This window comes from Protopterus annectens, chromosome 8.part1 (genome assembly GCF_019279795.1).
Source record: "Protopterus annectens isolate FY-2018-M chromosome 8.part1, PAN1.0, whole genome shotgun sequence".
Lineage (NCBI taxonomy): Eukaryota > Metazoa > Chordata > Ceratodontiformes > Protopteridae > Protopterus > Protopterus annectens.
In genome coordinates, this window is record NC_056742.1 from 370,282,543 (window position 1) to 370,306,540 (window position 23,998).

Genomic DNA, 23,998 nt, shown 5'->3' on the forward strand with positions numbered 1-23,998 from the left:
AGATTCCTGTCTCAGAGACTTCCCATACTCTGGAACAAACTATCTATCTATATCAAACAAAGCTCCTCATTAGCACTCTTCAAGAAAAATCTTGATGATTGGATGGGAGATAGGAAATTCACCCCGGGGATCACTTCTGTGGCTCTGCTTGACAGGGGCACAGGAAAATAATTTTCTTGAGTGGCAAAAACCAGGGTACCATTTGGCTAGGCTTATATAGGCCCAAAGGCCAATAGCCTAGTACCTACCTATGAACCTATGAACTTATATAAGGGAACAGAAAACCAAAATTGCTTCCTTGTCATTAAATAAAATCCCTGAGAGAGGAATAGAAATCAAGAAAAATAAACCATTTAAAAATGAAAGATCAAATAAAACAAATGTGTCATGCAGTGGTATATAATCTGTACAAAACTATCATCTTTATCCTTAACATTGAGTTACATTGCAATATAAGACAGTAGCTTTCTAGCAGATCTCTGTAACTGTATCATCCAACATAATGGCACTGAGGTTTCAACTGTTTTCTTCAGTTGAGAGACTTCAAAAATAAAGATTCTTGGAAAAATGTTGTTGAATACTTATTTTCATAAACACAAAAGTAGTGAGATGGAAACATACATAGGATATATATATATATATATATATATATATATATATATATATATATATATATATATATATATGGAAACATATATAGGATATATATATATATATATATATATATATATATATATATATATATATATATATATATATTGCTGAATATAACCTGGCCAATTCTGAAATCAATAGAAAAGACAAAATTTGGCCCCAAGAGAGGGTTGAGCTAAAAATGATATTTTTCCCATTCCCATGGCACAACAACCCATCAGGTGATTATAATTAGTAGAATTATTGCAGGTCATGCGGCCCTCTGTGAGGATGGGTATGGAAACTGGGCCTCATGCCATAGAGAAAAGCAGCATTATCTAAAACTTTCCCAAATGGACATTTGGCCTTACTTTAGAGTTTTCTCTCAGATGCAAAGTAATTAAAGGCAGGCATCTATGTTCACTATTCATGGACCTGATACAGATGGAGTATGGGTTTTTACCACAAGTTGAATTAATGTCTCTGCAAACACAGACTGACACCACCTAAATATACAAAAAAGTGCCAGTCTGCTAGGAAACTTGTATTGCTCAGCAAAACATGCTTAAGCAATAAAAGTAGTCTGTAAGCTGTGATAATATTCAGAAATGTTAAAAATAGTTTCTTGTCGATTTGCATCAAAGTGCCTTCTAGTACTGTGTGTACATGTGCAATGCCATGACCATCATTAGTACCCCCCCCCCAAGACAGTGACAACACCTATTCATGGCTAATGGAAATTACCATATGACTGCATCCCTTACTTTAAGTATATGCTGTCAAAATATGCTGCACTTATGGCCAGTTTGCCTGAAGTGTTTGTGGATCACTCCTAAAGCCATAGATGCGCAGCAGCAAGGAGACCACTGTGTTGCATGATCTGGTGTTATAAAAGTTATGATTATAGTACACGTAGCACTGTCCTTATGCATGGCACTATGTAATCTACAGAAAACTGTTATGAGCATACAAATACAGAAATGCAGTCTGTACATGCAAACAATGCAAGCATGGTGGTGCCTCGCTGGCTGTTACAGTCATGGCCCAGGATATTAAAGTACTTTGGCCCTTCCTCACAAAATGCATGTCCATCTGTCCTAAAGCCATACATTCCCTATACTAAAGCCTTCTTAGACATCAAAATTTACCAGCAGTTGCATTAGCCATATTCTGCATATCACAGGGACATTGCACTGACAATATCCTGCAGCTCACAGGGATGGATACAGAACTGCCCTACCATTAGTGGCAGGTATGTTGTACCTCTATTGCTAAAATATTTTGGCAAGGTTATGAACACAGCAACAGTGTACTCATTGTTGGCAGTGTTGTACAGCAGAGAATGGTCCTATATTTACATGAAATGTGCTAAGTGTGCTGAACATTTTTGGTGATATGCATAGGTTAATATGAAGCGTGTGGCTGCCATACTGTGAAATGCCTTCAGTTCACAGTGCACCATCTATTGTGATCTGTAGATATAAGGGTCAGGCTGTATTAGGCAGGATAGCACCTCAATCTTCGTTAATGAATCATATTATTGTTCTGACTGCATATGAGTAACAGCATACAAAACCAGTTTATGAGACTGAGAACCATGTTTCTGAACATGCCTTCTCAAGATTTGATTTCAGTATAGAAAAATACGGTACTTTTCCGTTATCGGCGCAACACTTCTAAGGCCATTACAACAGAGTTGTGGCAAGATACACATACCAAAGGTATAACAGCGTGGATGCCTGTTGTCCATTTCCCTAGTTAACTGCCTAATATTATTTTTATAAACTGAGATAGCTGATAGAATAATACAAGTTATACGTCGTATTTTTGGCCATTTGCCCTCCCCCCCCCCCCCCAATTATTTTAGGCTTTGTTCCGATTTCTTGCGCAAACAGGCTGAGAGGCATGGTTCCTAACTTGACTTACATTTTGTCCTGAGCCCAGTAAAATTGTTTGTTAAATGGGTGAGGATCATAATACATACATTTTTTTCCTGGTTTTTATTGCTCTGAAAAAGCAGCATGGTACAGACCCCGTTTATTCACTTCCTCTGTCTTTAGAAGAATGTTTCATTTTTCTGGTACATGGTTAAGGATTACTCAGAATGTGCGTGGATGCACAATCACGTAGTTTTCGTCAGTTTGTGGTATGCTAGCCACTATTAGTATGAGTTGCTAATGTCAATCATTATTATTCTGTAGTGGTTCTTGTTCAGGAAATAAATGCCGATTATCTGCTGCTTGATGTGTTATAGTGAATTAAACACTTGTAATGTGGAGGCAGCCACACGCAATACTGTCACAGCTGCTTTTGGTAACTAAGCAGCTGTATGGTCGATCTCTACAGGTCAAGGATTGCAGTCAAGTGAGGGGGGAGAGGGGGCATCTGTAAGTAACGATTTTTGCACAGACAGGTTAAAGTTTTGAAATGCCCCCTTTTGTATACCCCGTATACCTGCTCTTCCTGGAGGGCTTTTGTCTTTACAGCAGCAGGACTACATTTTTTTTTCTTTAAATGTTTGACTCCCTTTTATTATAAAGAACTGTATTGGATATCGTGGACAGGGTTTTGAGGCATAGCAAGCATTTGAAATGTTGTGCTATATAAACCAGGATAATGGACAATAGGCGTCCATGCCATTATACCTTTTCTATGTTTATCTCACCACAACTCCTATAAAATAATGTTCTAATGGCATTTGAAGTGTTGCCCCGATAACAGAAAAGTACTAAAAATACAAATAAATCTACAAATTTCAAACTGTCATTACGTGGCAAAGAATAAGTATTCAGAATGAAGTGTGGTGGCTATCAATCTAATCACAAAATATTCTATATCTTTCAAATGTATGACACAAAAATACATGTAAAATAATACAGTAGCACCTTACATATCAATTATTTATTTAGGATGGACATAGATAAAATAAGAAAATGTGTACAATATAAGACTAAAGTGTCTGCGGATATTATACAGGAGTCAAGTAGCTGCAAACATTAGTGTCCATTTCTTCAAAGTTAAGTTCACATATGGCATTGTTCTTCTCCACCAATGCAAGCAGCTAAAGACACTATTAAATTGTTTACAAAAGGGTAACATCTATAACAGGAGTGCTAATTCAGTAAACTGCATCACTTGGATTTTACATTAATATTTTTGCTTTCAGACAATGTAAATTGGCACACTCATGACAGTAATTCCAGAAAATTCTGGTAAAATTCAGGCAACAGATTTTTCTTACCAGCAATAGCTTTGTTAATATTTTGTATTAAAAGTATACACCCAAACCTAAATATTATACTTACACACAGGAGTGGAAGATTTTGCGGATCTCTCATCTGCACCTGAGGAAGCAGCTGAAAAAATGATATAAATGTTTATACTAATCAAAAAAATGAAGGCAGAGAAGCAATTACATTTATGCATGTGTTTCCTGATGCAGCATTATCATTTTAGCAATTTTGAAAATATATAAAAACATGTAAGAAAGAAAGAAACAGTTGTCATAAAGTAGGGAATGTCTGGAATCAGATGTCTATAGTACAAGTAGGTCAAAGACACTGAAAGGACAATCCTTGTTTTTCAACATATCAGACCTGGGAGTAATTCAATTAATGAAGAGAATGTTGTCTACATGCTATATGTTCTCGTAAGGATGAACAACTTTCATAAGTTTCATGCTAGTTCAAAAAGACAGAAGAAATTCAGTAATGACTGAATTTAATGAATAATCATTCATTTAAATTTTTATTTTTATTTATTTTTTTATTTTACATTTGTTAACCAGTAAAGTCCGACTGGATATAGGTTCATTTTCAGCAGAGGCCCGGGGAGAAAAGCTCCAGACATACATTACAAGTATACATACAGTGAAATATTACAAAATGGACATTTGTTCAACAGTGAATACACACGTTTAAGACTTTCTAGAATGCACACAGGAAATAATTAGAAATTATTAACTGTTAAGGGAGATCACATACATTTTTACTGGTTCTCATACATTTTAATAGCACATGATTGTGCCAAGTTATCATCCCTACTTTAGTACTTTCAGTAGATAAGAGCCATATACTCAGTTTTCTAAACAGTTATTGAATCAGAGTAATACAATGAAAGTTTCTTCCTGTAATAAGGTTTTCATTTATAGTTGATATTTGATTAGGGAAATATTTTATTTATATCCACTACCAAAAACATCACACAGTTGGAACAATCATAAATAAAAAGTTTTGTTGCTCTGCAGATGCAAAACATTTTTGTTTGTTATGAATGCACCATGTTGGGAAATAACAAAAACAGACAAAAATATATTGTACAACTGGTATGGATGGCGCAGTGGTGCAGCAGTAGCATTGCTACCTCACAGCAAAAGGTTCTCTGGTTAGATTCTTGGCTGGGGTGCCCTCTGTGCAGAGTCTGCATGTCCTCCCCAGTTTCCTCCCACATTACAAAGACATGCATCTGGAGCATTTCTCCTCAGGCCTCTACTGAAAAATTGGCTGTGTTTCAAGTTGGACTTTTCTGGTTAACAAATGTTAAATAAATAACATTACTATAAAGCTGAACAGTGATCTCCCTTAAGTAAAACAACATAACCTTTCGAATTAGACAAGCTTCAAACTTCACCTTTCTGACACTGACAAGCTTCAAACTTCACCTTTCTGACACTGGTAGATACACTCCAGCCAAAATTTAAAATACTGTCTGCCACCATCCTTAGATTTTTAATAATGTTATCATTTTCCATGATCTGGCCATGTATTTTGAAATCATATTAGTAAACAAGCAATAAAAATGGAACATGTCTATTATTCTGCTAATTCTTAGATTTTACAATATTTTGATAAATAATTCAAATAAATATTCTACCCCAATAGGTTGCCTACAAGAGACTGTGTTTCAGTATACAAAAGAAAAGTTATCTGCTGATAAAACAATAAAAAACTTTCAGCTTCCTGGATGTGTTTCTAGCTAAGCAACTCTGCTTTTGCATAAGGATATTTTTCTGATAAATATGTTGGTGTGCATTTTATTTAAACTCTGACATGGGATAATAGTGTTACATTACAATACGTGATAAGTCTACATCAACTGACTCCACTATTCCAGAACATTGTGCAGAATCCCTTAAAGACACTGTGTGTGATGTTGCTTATTCATGTTGATATGGACTGTGGACAAGCATCATCTCCCACTATCCCTTTAAAGGACCGTGCATTGTGTTTCTGAGAAACAGAAACCCTTTAAATCTATTTATTTTTGGTCTGTGGCCATGAGAGGGAGTGATTTATAAAGACTGTGCCCCCTGTTGTCATAACTCTGGACTAGGTTGGATTAGCAAAATATGATTCAGTGGAACAAGTGCTTCAATTGGCCAGAGCACCTTTGCATCACAGCTAAGGGAGGAACTGTGTCTGTGGTGAGGTGGCAGGTTGGCTGCACCACAAGGGGTTAATTACCAGTATAGTTTGCTTGTCAAGCAAATGAGGTTTATTTTTTAGGTTTAATGCCAATATAATGCTCAGCTCTGGCAGCTGAGTAACATGTCTGTGAGGAACAGAGATCAGTGCAGTCATGTAAACTACCCTAACTCTACATATGTGGTTAAGAGTTCCATAAATTAACCCTTAAGACTGGCCTCCACACAGTTTGGAGTGATGTTTCCTGAGCTGCATATAATCTGGAGTGGGAGGGTTGGGATCATTTTCATTTACCCGTTCTGTATGGAGTACTGTGCTTACACAATGGAGGGGAAAACCAGGTCCCATCTTGGAAACATTATGTAGCCCATGGAGTTTGTAGGTGGGAATACAGATCTTATGGTGGTAGCTTATTTAAAAAAAACAATAAGTTGTGATCTCAAAGTGATGTATTGTAATGCTTCTACATGGGTAAAACAGGACAGAAAGTGTAGATGGTTCACTGCCTGAAACAATATGGCTGGCTGAGTTGCATCACTCTTATCACTGCTGGCCATTACTGGATATCTGTTGACATGAATTCTGCCTCCTTCCCAGAAACCTCTGTCTGGTAAAAAGCATAATATTCCACTAGATCATACTTTTGTCTCCAGAGATCTATACAGCTTCACTGATGGCCAAATCTCCATGCCTGTTATTGCAAAGAATACAGCTCAAAGCCAAACTCACATCTTGAATATTATAGAGTGAAAGGGCAATATTCACTCTTATGTGGAGCTTGAAACCAAGACCTCTAGCATACCATGATGAAGCCTTTGGACAGCAAGATGTTGAGATTTTCCTTAAGAATATTATCCTTTCATATAACAAACCTCCAATATGTTGACCAAGATCAAACACATATACACACACAGAGAAAGCCTTCTGCTTAGGCACTATCTTAGCTCTAGCCATATACTTAGTTATAATAAAAATCATTCATAAACTGCTGGAAATGGGAATTAGGTATATATTTTTCTGACTGCAGTTTGTCGAAATTGTGAAGTTAACCAACTGGCCACAGGATTGACATTTTTTGTTTGGGAGTTTTTCATACTAACTCAGGGTTCAAAAATGTCACTATATATTATAATAAGTAGAAAATCTAATGAGGGTGCAGCCTGTATTACAGAAAGATGCATGAGTAGTGGGGGTGGCTTTATCACCCACTTAAAAATGTTTTCAAAAACTTTCTAAAATTAACATTTGGCCTTACTTTTGTCTACTGTGTCACTCTGGGAAGATACATTTAACTGAACATCCCAGATGCTGTTGGAATGGGCTATAGATGCAAGGAAAGGTTAAATGCCACACCTAGAAAAGATAAGGTTGCATGCATCACCTAAGACAGCATAAAGATTATTGAATATAAGAATTAAATATTTCAGAAGTGCAACTCATGAAGTTGCTCTATCTATACATCAGAAAATAATATGCACTAAACACGTATTTTCTGATTTTGTGTAACTCCTGCAGTAAAAGTCAGATTAGAATACTTTTTTCTAGTCTACGTATAGCTATTAGCTAAGAGATCTGGCTATTTTTCAAGGATTGTAAAGGATATAACCTGTAAATGGCTTTCATCCTGTTGTCCAGTGTCTGACACCTTCAGTTTACACCTCTCCATTGTATGGCTCTAAGGGCATTGATCTCTGGTCACTTCAGAAAAGAGATACATACAGTATAGTAAATGGCTTGTCTTTTTTAAAAAAAATAATGATATTAAATATTCAGCTTTTAATCATAGATGCTATTGCCAACCAAAAGTATCCTTTATCTGCAGGGGGCAAGGGGTTGGCATAATTGTTAAGGTCTTTACCTTAGAGAAACAAGGTGCAGGGTTTAATTCTAACCTCTGGTTATTGGTTAAGCTTGTAACAGTCTACAAACTGAAAACCTCATATTTGCCTATGAACCTTATTTGCCTATGAGCCACCTCTCAATCATAGTGTCTCAAGGAAATCTCAAAAATGTGATGTGTTTTATTTAAACATAGAAGAATACAGAAAAAAATGCAACACAGGCAAAAGTAGAAGGCACAAGGAAGAATAAATATTCAGGAAGTAATATGGTATTCACTGCAAAGCAAAACAAAATACTCTAGAAAATATTTCACGAGGATGGCACAAACTCATGAAACAGACTAAAGGCAGAGCAACATGTTATGTATACACCATTGCAATAGAATATTCCACTGCTCACACTCAATAAGAAAATGAACCCATCCATTTGGCAGAGCAATCCATAGGCAATGTCAGAAAAAGGCTTACTATTATTGAGACCTTCCCCTTCCACTCAGCTACAGCAAATGTTAACATTTCTGACTGAAACCAAATAAAATTAAACAGCTTTTGATAAAAAAAAGTTTAAGAATATTTCAATAACTGTAGTTAAAAATAAATCGTGCAAAATTAAAAAAATGATTATTTTTTTCATCTCCTCAAAATGGTGATCCTCTTTAAATGTTAGAATGTATAGCATAGCTACCAACAATAACACTTATTACATCACTGCCATTACCTTTCAGAAAAGATCCCCATGTTATAAACCTGGGCAACCCTATTGCAAATGAGCTCTGTTTCAACCGTCATGTCTTATTTCTTGTCAGAAATGCTTTCTGCCTTTCACAATCTATTTGCCTTAGCATCTCTTCTAGGTCGAAGGATGTTCATGTCTCCCAATACCATTCTTTGATCAAACACATTATTGAATGCAATGCCCCACTTAGAATATGCATTTCTAAGCACTTTGTACAACTTTAAAAGTCCAATGACTCCTAACCACAAAAATTTGCAGTAGTTCACCACACAGAATGCTGTGTTCATAAATTATGTACCTTCCAAAAGAAAATGGTCTTCAGAATGCTCAATTTCAAAAACTGAAAAATAAAGTCAGTAGTTTACAGACTGAAGCATTGTTTCAAATGCTTTTTATAGTATATCGACCACAACAATTGCACATTTTGGAAAATTACAAATAAAAATAATGTAGTGAATTGCATTCCAGATTAAATGCATTTCTGTATGAGACTCATTATCAGAAACAGTTAACTGAAAATGAAACTGTAGTAATATTCCTTAGTAATAAAATTAATTCCTGTTCTACATTCTATGCATGGCTACACCCATTTTATTATAGATACAGGCTAAAACTGGGAAAAAAATTCAATTTTTCAATGAATTCTTATATCTGATGAATTGTACTTCTACATTTGAGAAAATATGGCTTCTCAAGCAACACTATGACTTTGTAAATACCCTTTTCTGTCACTGGCATATACAAAATATGCCATTTTATGGACCTTATGTTTCAGTGTGTCAGCTAATGCAGTGGTCCTAAAAACAAGTAATTGGGATTATGTTGCGCAAGAAAAACAAATACGAAGAACTAAACGTCACAGACAATACTGAATATTTAAGAAGTTGGTACTACATGACCGAGATCCTCCCTGAGGTTCTGGCACACAGAGTGCTGCTCTAACTTGCTGACATTCAGGCACTTATTGGTCTTTTCCCCTGCGAGCACCACCTAGGCTGAATGTGCATGTTGAGTTTTGAGAGGATGAGTCTGTGGTCTGTCCAGCAGTAAGCTTGACCAGCTCAGCATTGGCACCAACAGTGCAGAAGAGGACTGGGCAGCCTTTTGGCATGTGGTTTACAGCACTGCTCTCATTCGTTTGGACCTGAGCACATGCAAACACCAGGACTGGTTTGATGATGATGATGAAGACAGTCAGAAGCTGCTGAATAACAAGCGTGAAGCCTTCAAATCCCTCCAGCAAGACACTGCATCCGTCTTCAAGAAAACAGCCTATAACTCCATCAAAAGCAAGGTGCAAGCAAAGGTCAGAGAGATGCAAGACTCCTGGCTTAGCAGAAAGGCAGATGAGATCCAGAAGTGCGCTGATAGCAACAACTCCAAGTGTTTCTATGATGCCTTAAAGACCATCTAAGGGTCACAGTCCTCTGGAACATCACCACTGCTCAGTGCAGATGGGTCCACAATGCTTACTGACAAGAAAGCCATCCTGGAAAGATGGGCTGAGCACTCCAACAATGTCCTGAATAGGCCTTCCTCTATCAATACTGAAGCCATTGATCGCTTGCCGCAAGTTGCCATTAACACCTCCCTGGCAGAACCTCCAAAGGAATCAGAGGTTAAGGAAGCAATTAAGCTTCTCTCCAGTAGTAAAGCACTGGGCTCTGACTCCATTCCTGATGAAATCTACAAGACAGGGGGACTAGTCTTGTTGCAGAATCCATCTGCCAACATGGCCGAGAATGTCATGCTGAACAGCATAGGTGCCAATACATAGCCTTGCTCTTCCAGACCATGTGGCAACAGGAAGTTATCCCTCAGGATCTAAAGGATGCCTCCATCATCCATCTCTATAAGAGAAAGGGAAACAGGCATTCTTGTGACAACCACAGAGGAATCTGTCTCCTGGTCATTGCCAGCAAAATCCTTGCCAGAGTCCTCCTCAACCATCTCATTCAACACATGGAAGATGAACAGCTGCCAGAGAGTCAGTGTGACTTTAGAGAGGGCTGAGGGAAACTGGACATGATATTTGCAGCATGTCAAATTCAGGAGAAGTGCCAGGAACAAAATAGGGACCTTTACACAACATTCATGGACCTGACCAAAGCCTTTGACACAGTCAGTTGTGAGGGGCTATGGCGGATCATGGAGAAGTCTGGTTGCCCAGGTAAGTTCATCAGTATGGTGCGCTAGTTCCATGATGGCATACTTGCTTGAGTACTGGATGATGGAGACTCCTCTGATGCCTTCTCAGTCACCAACGGAGTCAAGCAAGGCTGTGTATTGGCACCCATGCTGTTCAGCATGACATTCTCGGCCATGTTGGCAGATGGATTCTGCAGTGATGAAGAAACCGATTAGATACAGGACTGATGGCAGGCTCTTCAACCTGCAGAGGCTACAGGCCAAGACCAAGGATGAAGAGGACTTTGTGCGCCATTTCCTGTTTGCAGATGACTGTGCACTCAATGCTGCCACAGAGGCCCAGATGCAGCAGAGTATGAACTGCTTTTCCACTGCCTGCAGAAACATCGGCCTCACAATTAATACCAAGAAGACTGAGGTTTTGCATCAGCCTGCACCACAGAGGACGTATTCAGAACCAACTATCACCGCTGAAGGTGAGATCTTGAAGGCGGTTGCCAAGTTTACATACCTCGGCAGCACACTCTCCAGATTTGTGAATATTGACGATGAGGTAGACACACGCATCTCTAAGGCAAGCTCCACATTTGGATGGTTGCGGGAGTCAGTGTGGGAGAAAAGAGGAATCAAAATGTCCATAATGTTGAAGGCATACAAGGCAGTCATACTGCCCACACTACTGCATGCCTGTAAGACACAGACCATGTATGAGCGTCATGCCAAAAAGCTGAAGCTGAATCGCTTCCATATGAACTGCTTAAGAAGGCTGCTAAAAATTATCTGTTGGACAAAGTTTCAGACACAGTTGTCCTCTCCAAGCTGGACTGCCAAGTATCTACACCCTGCTGAGGAGAGCCCAAGTCAGGTGGGCAGGACACCTTGTACGTATGCCAGACACACGCCTCCCCAAGAGACTGTTTTATGGTGAACTTGCAGGAGGCAAACGCACACAAGGCGGGAAGAAAAGCACTTCAATGACACACTGAAAGTCTCTCTGAAGAGCTTTGGCATTGACCTGGACTCCTGGGAAACCCTAACGCAAGACCGCCCCACTTGGCGAAGCTGCATCAACAAAGGTGCTACCTCCTACGAGCAGAGCAAGGCCGCAGAGGCACAGAGGAAGTGTGAGCTGCATAAATCCACAGCCAACTCATTGCCAACCAACTCAAATGACCACCTGTGCCCAATGTGTGGCAGAGCTTTCCAAGCCCGCATTGGACTAATCAGCCACAGATGGACACACCATACTCAGTCAACCTCCTTGACATGATGTCTTTGGTCATCATCAACAGCGACGGATGAACATCAACAATTTCATGGCCAAAACAAATCATGATAGAAAAGCAGATAGAGCAGCATTTAACATTGCATTGTATAAGTTATCACTGTATCATACAAGAACCACCTGTAAATGTTGCCCCTGATATACATTTCAAACCAAAGAAGATACAATTATGACAAAAAATGCAGTTCAAGTAGGCTAATTGAGCAGACTTGACTCCTTACTACTGTTAATCAATGGCCACACATTGAAGCTAATAAAGGAGGACAGAAAGGCAAATATAGGAATGTGCACAGTGATGTGCGTTGAGTGTTGCAGAAAGACACTGCCTATCACAGACAGTTCACCACTATTCACATTCAATGTAAGTTTGTGGCAATACTGCAGGAAGGCAGATTTGATGTTGTAAATCCTTTCCATATATGAATCAGCCACCATAACATGCTTTGGGTATTTATCAACAGGACTAAATCTATGGTCCTTTTAAACTAGACTATAGCATATAACACATATGGTGTAGTCATGAAGTCATAATACAGACCAGAGCTATAAAATATCAGATATCAAGGATGAACCAAGGATGAACCATGCAAAAATGTTTGACTTCTATACAATATTTTATGCATGTATTTATTTTCTTGTTTTGTCCTTTTATTTGTTTGATGGGTAGAACAAATAGGGACAGGACAGCTTACCTGAGTGACCTTGATCTCTGAGCACCATGAAGCTAAGTGGTTCAATCAGAATTTCAGGATAGTGAAATAGAGACAGAGGAAAAATAGATCCAGGACTAAAAATAAAAAAACTGTCTACCTTACAGACAATTCTTCTTCTTCATTAGTGTCACAGACAGAGTCAACTATGTCACATTGCACGTTAATGTATATACTGGGTTATCATTATTCATATTTAACATTGACCTTCTTTGTAACACAACATTCCAGGCCATTTACTAGGACCACTGTATGCAGATCCATCAGGATGGTACAGTGGATCATAAGAGTGGCCTTCACTGTTTTCTTAAGGTGCAAAAGAGATTCTTGGAGAAAAAATATGTTTTATTTATGTTTAAATGTATAAGTTCATAGTTTTATAAGTAAGTAAGTACTAGGCTTGCTGCAGTTGTAGGCCATTTAAGTCTAGCCAATTTCCCTTCAAAGATAAGAATTAAACACTGTGCCTTGTGTCTGTGAAGTAAACACCTTAACCATTATACTAACCCCCAACCCCCTCCTTTATAAAAGTAGATACAGACTGTGAAAATATGAGAAGGGCATTTAGTTGAATAGAATTCAGGCAAATTCTTAGACAAGCAAATTTGTCAAAAATTATGCAAAAAATAGAAGCAATTGTATGGAGAGTTTAGACTAAATCCCATGGTGCAAAAACCCTTGAGTTGATTATAGCAAGTAGCAGGAGTACAAGCTGTGTGTATCTGTCTGTATTAGACAATGCAACATGAATATGAGTGACTGGGCATCCTACCATGAAGAAAAAGTCAACATTATCTATACGTTTCCAAAATGGACATCTAGCCTTACTGTTGACTACTGTCTCAGTTTGGTAAAGTTGCATTTAAGACAAAAACAGCCAAACAAACTTTTAAAAAAGAAAACCACGAAGGAAGCTGAGTGCAGAAGTAATAAATGTTCCAATAAGCAGGCGATAGCTTTAAAAACAATGGTTTTTAAAGCTGTCGCCTGCTTATTGGAACATTTATTACTTCTGCACTCAGCTTCCTTCGTGGTTTTCTTTTTTAAAAGTTGCATTTAACCAAACATCCTAGGCCTGACAGAACGAACTGTCAACAGAAGATGATTATCTTAGCAGCTGCATCTTAAACAGAATGAACATTAATGTTTTCTGGAATAAGACTCATGAAACAATTTTGTGTATCTGTACATCAGACAATAATATGTACTAAAGGTATGTATCATTTTCTGGTTACAGATTATATCAGGGTAAAAAGTCAGTCCAGATTACACTTTATTCATACAAGTGGGTTCATTATTTAGAATATGTCACAGAGTAAAGCACATGGAAAAGTCTATAAGTGGCCAACAAACTTTCTCTTTTTGTTCAGTGTTTTACAGCCTCAATCTTTATATGTAAATTGTGTGACTCTGAGAATGTCAGTGAATCATTGGTCTCAGTTCACCCCTGAAAGAGGTGTCTACAGCTAAATGCTTAATTAGCAATACCATTATTGATAAAAAATAAGCCTCAGATTATAACAATGGAAACTATGAAAGTAGAACAATAACATCCTGGATTTTCCCAAACAAAATCTCTCACACAAAACTCAGTGATATGAGTTAACTAATTTAACTCTAAAAAAATGCATATAAAATTGGAGCACTGATTGACAAGGCAAAGGGAAGAATAAATAACTTGACAGTTGGTCAAGGACATTTGCATTGACATTTGCTTCACTGGAAAACATTCACTGAATGCCACTTGCATTGTAATTAACTTTGCCCTTTCTCCATTATTGTGTGACAATGCAGTAAGGCCAGATCCAGCATAAGATGACTTAGGCAACTGCCTAGGGCCCACTGCTGGCTGGGATGCCTGACAAGGATTACAAAAGGAACTCACTTGCAATGCTGAGAAGACTCCCTGCTTTTTTATGCAGTTTGGATGAATAGACTAATACAGCGAATAAGAGGAGACTTGAGAAGATATCCTATTTCTTTATGTGAGAAGACTTCTTGTTTTTTCACACCATATGGTTTTGGGGGAACATGCTTTTTCACAAACATCCTTTTTCACAGTATTTTATGGGCAAGCATCGTGTATTCATCAAGCATCAAGTATTCAACCTTTCCTTCCACGTGTGTAAAACAAGGTCTGTCATTGACCTCTGTATCTTGTTTACCCTGCCACCTGGAAGTCACTATGAATGTATGTGTGTGTGTGTGTGTGTGTGTGTGTGTGTGTGTGTGTGTGTGTGTGTGTGTGTGTGTGTGTGTGTGTGTGTGTGTTACCAAACATAAGGCATGCACAGACCTGCAAATCCTGTGCTCCACTTCTTAAATCTGACGTCCTGTACACAAAAACATGTAGGCGCAGTGGTGCAGTGGTTATTATAGTCGCATCACAGCAAGAGCTTCTCTAGTTTGATTCTCAGTTGGGGTGTCTTCTGTGTGGAATCTGCATGTCCTCCCTACATTCTTGTGGTTTTCTCTGGGTGCTCTGTTTTCTCCCATATTTCAAAGGCATGCATCTAGAGCCTTTCTCCCTGGGCCTCTGCTGAAAATGGGCTCTGTCCCAGTCGGACTTCCCTGGTAAACAAATTTTAAATAAATAAATAAAAAGTCATCAAGGGTTACTATTAGTCAATAATGCCAGTCATCAGAATTTTCATAACTGGAACAAAAACTGTCACCACCCAGCAAGAGTTCCAATCAAAATGAATACCAAAATGAAAGAACTCAAATAACCCAAACAGTGTAGAAGGCAATGTAAAATAGTAGAACATTTTAATACAGCAAAGATTTTGAGAAAACTCTTCTTCAGTGCTTACAGCTTCATTTAAAATCATCACCTTTATATACATACACAAACAAAATTAAATTAAATCAATTAAACACAGCCATAATTAAATTATTAAATAATTATTATTCATTCAATTTAAGGATTTTCAATTTAAAGACATAGTGACCTTTTCTTTAGAACAGGTTTTATGCTTGCAGTCTCATTCAGCCCAGGATATGCATATGCATGAAAATAAAAGATCCGTTTATATTCTACACACTCAGTGTCCAAAACTACATCCTCCAAGGTTCTTATTTATTGTTGTAATAACTCTAAACTAGAAACTATGTGTATCTTGTTTACTTCTAACATGCTCTGCTAGGGCAGTATTCTCTATTTTCCTACATATATACTGTGTCAAATTAATACTGATATAAATGGTAGTGTGACCAAAGAAGTAAGGCTTATTGGAGTGGCCACAGTGTCACTAAATTAAGCACAAGTACTCTCAAGATGTTAAAAGTATTCACTAAAAGACCAGCCACAATGAAAATGTATAAAAATATTTAATAATGGATAATAAAATCGAAAACAGGAGAATACTTAATATTTAGTTACAATAAACATCAGAGTTTTCAGTCACAGGAAATATAAAAATAACAGATAGAATCTCACAGATGAAAAAAAAAAAGAAATAATACTAAACTCAACCCACTGTAGTTTTCTTAACTGACCTAAAGAGAAACTGTCCCTAGTTAACTCACTTGGTGTCGCAAGGCAAGATGTACTGCTGAGATGCTCAGTTCCACAAGGCAAAATGAGATACTACACACACTGAACTGTGATAACTGACATTAATCTTTTATATCAGGTTCCAAAGAAAAACAAAAAACAAGCAACAAACTGCTGCTACCACAGTTCCATCCTTCAGCTGGTTATAAAATGACATCACATCTAGTCACCTGACTCTTAGACAATACACATTCAGAACTCTGTTAAGATTCTGTTGCAGCATTTTTAACATAAAATACTTTTACAAATACATTTTTAATACAAGCATCTGTACAAATGAATGTGATAGTCAAATGACATAAGATCATTTCAAAAGTTCAGCCAGCCATGCTAGCATATGCCACACATGCACTGTCCCACTTCTTCTGGTATGGCAGTACCTCACAACATCATACCCTCAGCCATAAATTTATCACAACGAGAAGCAAGATATATAATTGTTTCTGTACTACAGAACCTACATTTGTCTTTATAACCTACTTTTTCTATAGGCTTTGTAAACTAACATGTATGTAGTCCACATGCCATTATTAACTTTTCAACTTTTTTTTAAGTTCACCTCTCATTTACCATTTTTGTGTCAAATCTTAATCAACATGAGGTTGTTCCAGCAGTTATCTATACTTGCAACTATTACTGTGCACTTTCCAGTTTTCTATCTTTCCTTTCTTTTTCCTGGTAATATTTTTTACATTCGTTCTATTGTTATTTTATTTTATTTTATTGGCACTTTCTTCTGCCACCTGTTTTCTGTCCATTTCTAGTTTAATTTCCATTCCCAGGACTTTCTGAAATATTTCTACTAATCTTTTACTATGTTTCAGTCTGATGATTTCAGTAAATATGAACACTGCTCCATGACTGTAGACCTCATATAAAATCAGTTTCAAGAAGGCCCATAACTCCTTCATACTGAAAGATATATATCTTTGCTATGGACTAGTTTTTATATAGCCTTTGTTAAGCATGAAGCATTTTTCATGTTTTCTTAACCAACTGATCCAATGCCTTTTGGGTCAGTCAATTGCAATAAAGCTGTAAGTTCTAACAGAAAGATCAAGCTGGTTTATAGCTTGAACTTTATTTACAGAGGTCTTGGCAATTTTCAGCAAATTTAGCTTTAGTCTTCTAAAATATTCCTTGCATCTTTGTTCTGAGTTTTTTGTTATTCTTTGTTGCTGATCCTTCATCTTTTCCTAGATATTTATATACTCCCTCCTGTTCAAATTCCTTTATATTACATTTCTATCCCAAGTCAATAGTTTATTGATGTTTCAGTTTCCCTGCTGTAAATGTTACTTTTGCACATTTATCAAGGCCAAATGTCTTTCTTATACGGTCTTTGAAAGTTTTAATGACATGTAGTGCTTTCCATTGCTTGCCTGATGAGCTATACAGTTTTAAAACATCCACACAAGATAGATGAAATGTCATTGGGCAAGGGTGGATTCTGGAGGTGAAGCAGTAACCATATCCTTGTCTATGAATTAAAGAGTTTAATAGGTTTTGCAGAAGGTAGAACAGCATTGGTGGCATAGAATCCCCCTCTAATATCACTCTTTTGATGTTTTATCCCTGAGATAGCAACTTGCCCTTTATTATGACTCTGTCACTGTTTCATAGTGACTGATGTGTACTTTATTTGTAGAGGGTATATGTTGTGGGTGTATAAGCATTCCATAACCCATTAATGTGGAATGCTGTCAAATTCTTTTTTGTTCTCCATCCATGCCATACTTAAGTTCTGTCCCTTTTTATAGATCTATATTATGGATTGGTTTAATCATAGTTGACCATTTGCTCCATATGATTTTCTTTTATCACCTTTCTGTTCTATTTATGACTGATTTTTTAAGAGACTATATATCCTGCCTGCAACAGTTTCAGTATATAATTTGCATACTATTCAAAGAAAATTTATCAGTTTTTATTTCTTAAGATGACTTGCAGGTTTTCTGGTAAGGGCATGTATTTTTTTCTGTTGTTAACCAGGTTGATGTCCATTCAGTATATGTGCAAAGACATGCTGGACTTCAGTTAGGAGTATTTTCTTAATTTTGTCTCAGTTTCTCTGGCAGTTACTTTACTCCATTTTGTATACTAGATATATTAGAACTTCTGACTTCTTCTTTTAACTCTTCTATCTATTTGGCATATTTGTTAAGTTCTGTAGGGTTTTCATAAATACTTCTCCAAAATGTATTGATTCCTTCTTTTGGTGGTGTCACTGTTGCTTTTGCTTTCTTGTGCAGCTCTCTGTAAAACCTTTTTGAGTCATCAGTAAATAGCTTGATTTGTACTTTAATATTTGTCTGTATACCACTTACATTTTTGTTTGTGCTTCTGTTTTTAGTTGGAAACAGTATAAGATAAATCCTGATCTGTTTTGATGATGTGTGTTACTTTTATCCCATATGACTGACTGTGTTGTTGCTGAACTTTTCACTATTCTGTATTCTTTTAACAGTGATACTTGCTGTCTAAGTTGCTTTAAGTTTTCACTATTCATAGTTTCCATGGTGGAATTCTACTTCTTCCCTCATTTCCAGTGTAGCTCTGCATTTTCTGGTAGCACTTTATCTGTTATAAGTTTAGCTGCACAATACCTTATTCTATGTATTCACATGAATCTCTCAATAGTCACAATTACCTCATTCATCTGTTTTACCAGTCTTGTAACACTTTCAGTTTTCTTCACTTTCTGTAATGCCTTACAGTCATCTACCGTAATATGTCTTCCCATTTCTATTAAATCAAACCGGTCTTCCCATATATCATTCGCTGCCTGCTTGCTCTTGGTTTCCTTCTCTTTCCCTAATTGTGAAATTCTAACTGGACTTTCAAGCAAGTCACATATAAAAGATTCCAAAATTTTACCTTGTGGTATATCTTCTCCAGAGTTGTCCTGCAGTGTCTGTTACACCGTCATCTAGGGATTTATTGGCTCATTACATTGTGATATTACCTACACTGGATCTCCACACTAATCATTCACTTCTCAATTGGTCAGTCATTGTTTTTCTGTTTTCTTTTTCATATCACTAACATTTTTGCTCACTATTGCATTCCAGTTTTATGTTCTTATTCTTGCATTTGTAAAATGCACCTAGTCTATATTTCATTGCCTGTGTTTCTATTCAAATATCACTGGAACCTCAATAGCCATATTGGCTTTTTCATCAGATCTCTTTTCTCTTCTAGGTCTATACATTCTGCTTATGACTTTTCATAGCCTATGTTTTTTGTTCTTTTTCTTGTAATACTTCATCAGTCAAATCTTTTTTTTCCAACTGGTCTGTTTTTTTAATTTGGGCATTATTTTGTTCCGAATTGTTAAATAAATTATGATCTATAGGTATTATCAGTGAGCATTTTTCTTTCATCTAATTTCTTTCTTGCTCCCTCTACTACAGGCAGGCCACTCATAGTATGTCCTAGCCCTGTATCTAGGAATGTTTCTGTTTTTTAATGTTTGGAAGTTCTCTGTGTTCTACACTGTCTTCATTTCTAATCCAAGCACCAGTGTCTATGTCAGGTACTTTTTAGTCTGGAATCTGTGCACCAGCTTTCTTTTTTTTCATTTTTAACCTGTCCTTCTCCATAATATATAAAATAATATCTAAAATACAGTCCATATATCACAATCTCCAACACATGAGGGTACTCACCAAGGCTTGAGGATGAATTCAGTTCCACCACACTATACTTCGTTTTTTTGGCTGATTCCATCCAGTTTCTGCCATCATCCTAAAGACACGTAGTAGCATTCACTGAATGAGTGGAGTCATGGTCCAGAGAGGGGAGTAGCCCTCTGATATTGCTGATGAATGCAGGGGTGTATGGCAGGGAAACAAGGGTAGATCATACTATAACCCTCCTCAGCAGTAGAGGTAGTTGCCAACACTACTCCCCTCCAAATGTTCTTAATATCCACTCTGGACCTGACTCACTCTGAAAAGTCTGGAGGGGTGATGAAGGAGCAGGCAGCTCCACTGATGGATAAGGGCACTGGGACAAATGGAGTGCACAAGGTGGGGGAGGGCAAAGAAAACATGTATCATGTGGGTATGTGGAACCAAAGTTATTTTCTCCTATATTTAGTTTACTTGTGAGCCATTTGATGTCAAGCTGAAAACTGTATGAGGTGGAAACAATTAGTGTAGAATAAAAATATGTGCTGTCTAAGACTAATGCATTGTGACCATTTTTTTCTAGTACTGCAATTCTGCTGCCAGACAGTGTGGTTATACTTAAGAAAAGTGGCAAAGGGTCTCCCTTGTTTTAACAAAGACTCTAACTGTGAGATTGTTAGGGTGTTGTTGAAGTGATCAGATCACAATTATATCATATTTGTTATTCAAGCTGTGGGTGTGTGAACTATGATTAAATTTTTGGGTTGGGCATAACAAGACAGATTCCTTAACTGTTTTCCAAGTTAGTGCTAGACATGGGCCAGGGATGGGGTGATATCACTAGGTGAAAGCAGGGTAACAAAAGTTATAGTAAAATGGTGACACAGTGCAGAGAGAGAATAAGAAATTAACTTGAGAAGAGGTAATGAAATTCCACGAGAAGGAAGGAAAGAATTGCAAAGAGATTTAAAAAGAAAAGTGGAGAGCCTTTTGGATAAATGGAAGAGTTTGCATACAATGTATCAGTGAGTGTTAGAACTATGCAGAAGTTGTTGGGTTATGGATAGTTGCTGCGAGCAAAAGAAGTATAAAGGAGAAAAGTAACCCTCGGAAACCATGTTACTGAGAGTGGGAGAAGGTGAACTGTAGGGTGTAATGGGGTATTGTGAGTTGTGTGGGGGGGTATGTTGAAATCAAGATGAAAACAAGTAGGTAGTGGGAGGTAATGGTGAGAGTGAGTAATGGATGTAGAGTGGAAATGACGGATATAGAGTGGAAGTAGAAGCAAAAGGCAACAAGGTGAGGACAGGGGTTGAAAAATGGATGACAGATCCATGCAGATTGCGAAGTTATGTGGGAGGATATGCAGGAAGAACTTCAGTTAAGGTGACAGGGCAAAGAACAGTAATTAATATTCCTTTAAATATATGTAGAGGTAGCAGCTAAGATGACCAAAGTGAAACTAATAGATAAAAATGGCAAAAAAAAAACAGAGGTGCAGTGGTGCAGCGGTTAATGCTGTCGCCTTACAGCAACAGGTTCTCCGGTTCAATTCTCGGCTAGGATGCCTTCTGTGCAGAGTCTGCATCCCCTCCCTGCATTAGCGTGGGTTTCAGCTGGGTACTCTGGTTTCCTCCCATATTCCAAAGCCATGCATCTGGAGCACTTCTCCCTGGACCTCTGCTGAAAATAGGCTCTGGTCTAGTTGGACTTTCCTGGTCAACAAATGTTAAATAAAACAAAGCAGGGAAAAGGATGGATGTTTAGAAAATATAACAGGCATATGATGATATGTAAATAGTACCTAAGGGGACTAAATTGAAGTGTAAACTAAGTTTTCCCCATCCTACTACCTAATATTACCATGTTAATGTAAAATAGTAAAGGAAAAAAGGGTTAATGGAAGATAAAGTAATATAGATAGTACTGAAGTAATTTAGTTGAAGATGAAAGAGGGTCTTCTTCTCTTCATTTGCCATATAGGAAATAGATGAGATGCAACTGGTAGTAAAATGGAGGTACTATGTTGAAACAGAGAAACTACCACCTTAAGTGAGCACATTAAGTTGTAATAATGTAGAAGCACAATCAGAGGTGAAAGTCTGGTCATCCACATCTTTCTTTTAACATACACTACCAGTTGGGGATTTTAATTAGGATGTGAAAAAAGCAATAAAAAGAAGAAAAATGTCTCTCAACCCTAACTCTACACCTTAACTTATTAAAAACCTTGTAGTAACACTGCCTCTATTCAGACAAATTTTAGGCTAGTGTTATGGGGGGTTGTATGAAGACTGGGAGAGGATATACACTTCCTTTCTTGGCCTTTTGTGCATTCTATGTTTAGGGCATTCAGACTGCTGTATGTTCGAACTTCTTAATGCTGGCTATTAACCATGCCATTAATAACATTTGATCATATAGAGGACAACTGTTCTAGTATATCCCCAGGATTCAGAAAGGATTAAAGTGAGTGGTAAGTTCTGATGTAAGCAGATAATCCTTTAAGGTAACCCTTTCTAATTCAGGGATAGGTCCACAGAGGTGATTTTTTGGGGTCAGAAGAATCACCTCAGTGTTCTGTCATATTGGCCACACTGTTGGGCATAGCTTTCATTGGTCAAGACTTTTGCAGAATGTACAGATTTTAGCCTCACAATTTGGAAGAGACTAAATAATGGCATACATTTGAGTTACAGACTTCATACCTTTCAGAAAATACACACTAACACAAATCCTGTTATTCTAGCAACTTTCTAAGATTATAAGAGGAATATTTAAAATCTGTCCCTATGTTTTGGCCTTTGTCGCCCCATTATTTTAGGCCTTTTCCACATTTCTTGCACTAAAAGGTTGAGAGGTATGCTATAAGATAAGGAGGCATTCCAGGGTAGTGGATAATACTGATTAGCTAAGAAATGCCTGACATAATTGACTGATTAGCTAAGAAATGCCTGACATAATTGACTTGCACCACTGAGCAAATCAGAGAATCACACAGCTGTGTAAGTTATCATGGCCAGATTTAAAAATTAACATGGCCAATATGCTCTGGGCCCTTATTATATACAATGGAAGATGTCACATTGCAGGTAAGTTAAGCTAAGTTAGGTGGACAGGTAGTGGTGGGGTGACTGAGTGTGTCTATGTGTGTGGCAATGAGGGTACTTGTACATGGATATAAATAGACTGCGTGTGTGTGTGTGTGTGTGTGTGTGTGTGTGTGTGTGTGTGTGTGTGTGTGTGTGTGTGTGTGTGTGTGTGTGTGTGTGTGTGCATATGTACATCTGGGTGGTTGCAGGAAGGGGGTTAGATAGGAGACTGCGAGTGCACGTGTGTGGGTGAATGTGTGTCAATCAATTTAATCAAGCATGTTGGGTGTGTGGATGTTAAGTGAATATCTGTTATGTGTGGGTGTCCATGGGTGGGGATGTTTTTGAGCATGTGTATTTGATTCTGTGCATGTGTATATATCAGAGTGAATGAGAGGGGAACCTGTGTCAATGCTATGAATGGGCTGCAAGTGGTAATCACCATCACAAAGTGCTTTTACCACCGGATATAATTAAAGTGGATTAGGAGACATGCAGGTAGTTAATGATGAGGTCTTCATAGGTTCATAGGTTTATAGGTGTGTATTAGGTTAATGGCCCTGGAGCCTTCACAAGCCTAGCCCATAGGATTACCATGGCACCGTACCACCCAACCTTAGTTCCCAGTGCCTTTGTCGAGTAAAGCCACTGGAGTGATCCCTGGGATGAATTTTCCATTTCCCATCCACTCATCAAGATTTCCCTTGAAGAGGGCCAGTGAGGTGCTCTGCTTGACATGTATGGGAAGTCTATTCCATGGCATGGGTAGTCTCTGGGTTATGAACCCGTCTCAAAGAAAAAAGTTCACAAAAGTAGAAACACTTAATTTATTGTACAGGATAAAAGCTTGAACCTGTCCCTCCAGCATGTTCTGCTGATTGTGGTAATGAGGTTGAGGTCTCAGGAGCATGTGGTGTGGAGTGATTGGGATTTCTTTAGATG

General features: G+C 37.7%; 1 long non-coding RNA gene across 1 annotated transcript in view; it reads right to left on the minus strand.

Annotated features, from left to right (window-relative positions):
- The window catches only part of LOC122810085, a 132,226-nt gene that overhangs the window by 73,206 nt on the left and 35,022 nt on the right, over positions 1–23,998 (minus strand). The window contains exon 2 of the long non-coding RNA XR_006366053.1: positions 3,939–3,989. This is a non-coding gene — a long non-coding RNA (uncharacterized LOC122810085). The remainder of the gene's footprint in view (positions 1–3,938; positions 3,990–23,998) is intronic.